Raw genomic sequence first — 6,054 nt, 5'->3', positions numbered from 1 at the left:
GTCACATTTTAGAAATAAGTTAATACAGCAGTTTGCCAAAACTTATAATATACAATTGATATTTCATATACCATATTACCCTCAGACTGCAGGACTGATAGAGGATGAACGGGCTCCTCAAGAACAGCTGAGGAAATTGGGAGGGTCAGTGAAATCATGGAAGGAGCACCTCTTAGAAGCCTGCAATTAACAATCGCCCTTGGTGAAGCAGACTCCATTGATGAGAATGACTATGCCTAATTTGCAAATTAAACCTTAACTATTACTGATACCATCACTTATTGGGAAATTAGAGATGGGGCCCCATACTGAGCTACTCCAGATGCAGCAGGTTTGGACCTATATGCACTACAACAATATCAATTGAATGCCCGAGATATTTGTATTATTGATACAGGAATTGGAATACAGAACCCTCCTGAACATTTTCGATTCGTAGCTCCCAGATCCAGTCACGTTATAAAGGGCATACAGATATTAGGAGGAATTACTGATTCTGATTATCAGGGAGAAAATAAAGTTATATTATTGAACAATGGCACACAAGACCTATTGATTCAACCCCAAGACAGAGTTGCTCAAATCTTAATCCTACCACTAATAAAGGCCAAGGTAATTAAAGGACAAGCTCGACAATTAACAACTGTAAGGGGTGATAAAGGATTTGGATCTACTAATACTTTTAATAATGGAGCTAAAATATGGGTGCAGAGGCACAATGGCCCTCTGGAGCCAGCTGAAGTCATTGCTACTGGGAAAGATAACACTTAAAGTCAAGACAAGAGAAATGGGAATATGTCCCTGCTAGCAGATGTTATCTCCAAGAATGATATCACAACCTTTTAGCCTTGTCTTTTACAAAACTACCTGGTTTGGAGCGCAAATCTCATCCTGTGTCTTTTGGTCGATTTGGATGATGCCATTACCCCGGAAGCTATCTAAGAAAGATTAATACAATGACCGCAAGCTGGTGGTGGAGAAATAGTACACACTTACGAACACAAGGCAACTATACCTGCAGTGTGAATAACCCTTGTCAGATGGTTAATCTGACATTTTCACCAGGAGTGACCTTGTGAAGAGAGAGCCTTTGGAAGGAATGGATGTCTCTTCATGCAATAGCAAATGGACCGAGACACAGTGATATTGCCAAATGATAGTACTTTTGCTAGCAAATGCTGTAATGTTTCTACTCCTTGCATGCGTAACGTAGAAATAGATAATAATTGCTGTGTTAACGATACTACTAATATGTATAATTTTAGCAGTAGTGGTACCATAACCTTAGCTATGCTCAATACGTTATTTGGTATTAATGCTACTGTGATGCAAAACAGATCAATCTGGGCTGACTATATAACTGTTTTTCAGAATCACCCTGTTGGTAATACTAACCAATTAAATAGAGTACCAGCCACCTGTGTTTCAGTTGCACAACAGTATCAGAAGAATGTTATTAATTTTAATATCTTTCCCACATTTACTATTATGTTGGAGGAAGAGAGCTTGGTGGGACACTCTATTGGGTAGCACAGGTGCTGGTATAGGATTTGTAAATAGTATAGACACAGAACGATTACAAAATAAGTTAAAGATGGGAGGACAGGATATATCCCAACTGATCAACTTACAAGCACGCTACTGTGTTCCAACCTCAAAAGCTCACATTAAAATATTATACTGAATTCTTATAATTGGTCGTTGTCACAAGCCAACAGATTGCAGGTAACCCAGAACACGAATCAGTTTGTAAATTGGGCTGAATGTACTTTGCAAAAGTGATATATAATCATGCAGCAAAATAAGGCCCTGAATGATTTAATGGGTAACAATTAATTAATTTGGAGGATCGTATTTAAACCATGGATTCCTGCAACACATTGGATTCTGTTGTCACCCAAAACATTATAACACACTATTACTGTGCAGGGAAAATAACATGCTTTAATGTAAGCCGACCCTCCCAATTAATGTGTAAATTTGTAGTTTTACCCATTATCTTTGGGGAAAATCCTCCATTTATTCCTGAATACTGGCTACTCCATTTTGAGGGTACATATCTAGATGCTAGAAATAAAACACACAATTTGAACTTGTGTTCTTGCACTATGAATGGGGTAGCATGCAGTCAAAACTCTCAATTATCTGAGCCTTGTCTTCTAGAACACTCAGTACATTTATGCTGATGGTCAATACTACCATCCACCTTTTTCTACGTTTATTGAAATAGGGCCACAACACGTTTGTGTAGTGACCTCTGACCAAAACACAACTCAGATGTATAATTTGACCACCCCCTTTTCAGGATCTTTAGAAAACGTGAGTCATTTATATTGGAAAGGGAGAAACCTCACTTTTATCCCATATAAAGAGCAGCCAGTAACTTTGTACTGGCATCCTGATATCTTACCCCAAAGTAATTTGAGTATCTCTTTGGAACCCTTAAAGCAAATTTTGGAAGGAAACTGAACACATGAAGAAACATTTGGCTATAAGAAATAAAATCTTGATTGACAGTCAAATACAAACCATGATAGTGGGCAACAGCTAGTTGATTTTGGGCATTAGAGCATGAACCTGCCCATCCTTGGTGGGATATATTTACTGGATATTCACCTTCCACGACTAAAGTGTTAAACATTTTACTTCATCCTACAATTGTAATTTTGATTTCTATTACATTCTTAAGAATTACATTGTGGAATTGTCATTTATGGTATAAAATTCGTAAGCTAACGCAAGATCCTACGATGATACCTTTATCATATGTTTTTCATGAGCAGTAATCAAAGGACCGAACGTGGTGAAAAAAAATATTAAATTGATTACTGCCTATGAAAAAGTTTTTGTCTTTAGTTAGGGATCGCTTAACTTGGACAGGGAGCTCAGGAAGCTCAAGGACAACTTTAATGAGCAGGTGGTGTTTGTCTTGAGCCCCCCGAACAAGCAAGATATGAGCAGGAACATCCAATTAATATTGTGTGCAGCTATGTCATGACAGTGACTCCACCACGCTCAGGCGCCTGGCCAACATCCCTGGCATGTGCGAACCTTACGAATCATGAGATAGTGCATGCTTGCACTTAGCCTAAACTTAAAAGTTTACACTAGGTGTGTAAACTATTTTTCTTTTTCACCGAGTATAAAGACGGGTAAGCTCTGGGACTGGGCCAGAAGCCTCACCTACAGGTAGACGCACCATGTAGGAATTTCCCAGGTACCAAGAGACTCATGACGCTGGCTGCAATGGAACTTCCCACCCAAAGCGTGGGCCTGGATGATGTTAAGGTGGTAATTGGTGATGTATCCTTTTCTTAGTCTCTGTAACGCTTTGCAGTAATGATTTGATGCTTCACTCCTATTGCTCTTTTATCATATTGTGCATAATAACTAGTACTGTTTCCTTTCATCATATCGCATGCTATTTTTTCCTTTATTATACTGTAATATAATAATCTGCATTTATTCCTAGATTTCATTTGGAATTCATTTTTGCTTGGTATCCAGTCAATTGGCAAAACAGTGGGCACAGCAGGTGTCAGATGCAGTATATAAAGTCACTAGCCACTGGGAAATTAACGGATGCCCACGACTGACTGCGTTCTGTCCCAAGCCTCCATCCATACTCCCCAGGAAAAAGGAGGCCAAGGACCCTGGCAAACCTGCTCCATTATCCAGGACAAACTTTTCTGGTGGACCTGCTGACAGTGGGAGCAGTGCCCCTAACCTTAAAAAAAAAACCACCACCAAACAAACAAAAAAACGCTCAACCTTTATAATTGGGTGGCCACCAATGCACATGGGAAGGATCACCAAATTCACACCCGATGGATTGTCCCATCCTTCTAATCATTGTACACATACTTTCAGGTTGTCAGAAGCCCACCGTGTGAGACATGTTCTCAGTTGTTGAGTGGGTCACTTTTGCATTTGTCTGATTTTATCAAGTCTTACTTTACTAGGGAAAGATGGTGCGGGAAGTTTTTATTCTTACTTTGTGAATGTATAATCTTGTGTCAGTCAACTGGGAATATGAATAACCAACTCTACTTGGCATGGGAACTGATTACTGGTTTTAGCCAAATATGGAATTGACCAGACCAAGGTCTTTGTGTGGACCTCCCTACATCCGCATCAGCGGGCTTTAAGTTCACTATCATTTGGCTACATTTCTCATAAATTCTAAATTCAAAGCTAGAAATATTAAACCAAAAGTGCATTGGAATACACACAGGAAAGGAAAACGTTTGTGATGAGTTGCCTTATTCCTATTCCAAGAGAACACCTTGGTATGCACCCTCTCTGGTGGTCTATTCATTTCTGGTTAACTCTACTTGGAGAGACATGTGGAATACTACCTGTTGGATGAAACACCCGTGTTTGGGAACTACAAGTCAGACCCTCACAGCCCAAAGAAATCGGACATGGTGTCCCTGGAAAGGGTGGACCCCCTGTCAACATGTACTGAATATGACACGGCGTTCCCCTGAAATGAAGATCCCCTGTAATCCGGTACATTGGTGGGGGGCCCCCCACCTCACAATGAACCCCTACACCACGAATATAGAGTCCCCTTATCCCCGGGTTGGTGTATTCAAAGTCTTAGCAAATGGGGTAACTATATCCACCATGATTGTTCTCATTGTGAACGTGCTTTGCCCCTTAAACATTTTTTGTCCAATCCAGATAACATAGTTGATGCACAGGAAATAGATCCCCAATCCCATAGAGAATATTCCCCTAATGAATTGTTCATGAACGATTAGTTGCAAATTGTAACCATAGGACCCAATAGAAACACGGTATATCCCAGAGTCACAAAACTTTATTTGGGATATGTGTACTTGTTATGGTTTTCCAATACCATTATTTAAACCTAGAGATCCCATAGCGTTATGGAAAAATTACCAATCAAGAAACCATGTTAAAAATGTGGAGTTACGCTTACCCACAAAAGAAAGTGGAGCTTTACATGGGAAAGGGAAACCAGACATGACCCATTAACATGCTTCACTGTTAAATATCCAGCCTCTCAGGGTACTTTCCAGGCGCATTCAGATGGGAAGATTTACTTGCACCTGCATGTGCACAAAATGGCAGGTTTATGATGTACCATTGGTATTCCAACAACACGCCCCTCTAAAACATTTTACTTTATTGACCCCAAATATAACCTGAAGAAACAGGATGTTCAAACGCCTCAGGCTGCACCCAAGTGGATAAGAGGGTCTGAGCACCCAGTTGTTACACCTGGGGAATTAAAGCAACCCTTGCATTCAAGGCCAGTTTCACCCCAGGTGTGCTTCTATGAAGGCACCAGCTTGTGTTGGAAAATTTGACCTGGCAGGTACACACTAAGCGGACTGCACATGCTTTTTGAGAATTAAATTTGCAGGTTCAACAGGCATCAAAGATGGCCTTGCAGAATCGTCTAGCTCTGGACATGCCATTAGCCAAAGAACAAGGTGTGTGCAGAGTGCTGAAGCATACAGCTGGAGAATGCTGCGTTACCATACACAATGCCACAACCACAATCAAGAAAACACATCAAAAGATGCAGGAAGTCACAGCCAAGATGGGAGACGGGTTCCAATCAATGTTACAGAATGAATGGAAGGTGGACTGGAACCCTACCTCATGGATCTCAAGTTTGCTCAAACTTAAACTTGGGGTATTGATTAGTGGAGGCTTTAGTAAAGCTGCAATAAGGTGCCCGACTAGCTGTTTACTCTCTCGCCTTCAATAGGATATGTTCAGATCACCACTGTTCAAGAGGGCCTTGGAGCGTTTGAGCCACGAGGTGGTGTAAGGGACAAGACCCAAATGACTGTACTGTGAGTCCAGGCAACATCCAGAAAGAAGGCTCCAGAGGTAGCAACAGGCAGTCGGGGGGAGGGGGGAAAACACGGGATGGGATGACAGGCAGGACACACGACAGCTGGTGTCACTTCCCTTGACTGACTGCTGTCTCAACCACTCCTGGAACTGGGGAGAGAGAAAGTTCCAGAAGTCCAGGGACTGGTGCAAATAAATAGGGGCACGTGCAAGCCTCTG

This window comes from Falco rusticolus, chromosome W (assembly GCF_015220075.1).
Source record: "Falco rusticolus isolate bFalRus1 chromosome W, bFalRus1.pri, whole genome shotgun sequence".
In the NCBI taxonomy this organism is placed as follows: domain Eukaryota; kingdom Metazoa; phylum Chordata; class Aves; order Falconiformes; family Falconidae; genus Falco; species Falco rusticolus.
This window is presented reverse-complemented; position numbering follows the sequence as displayed.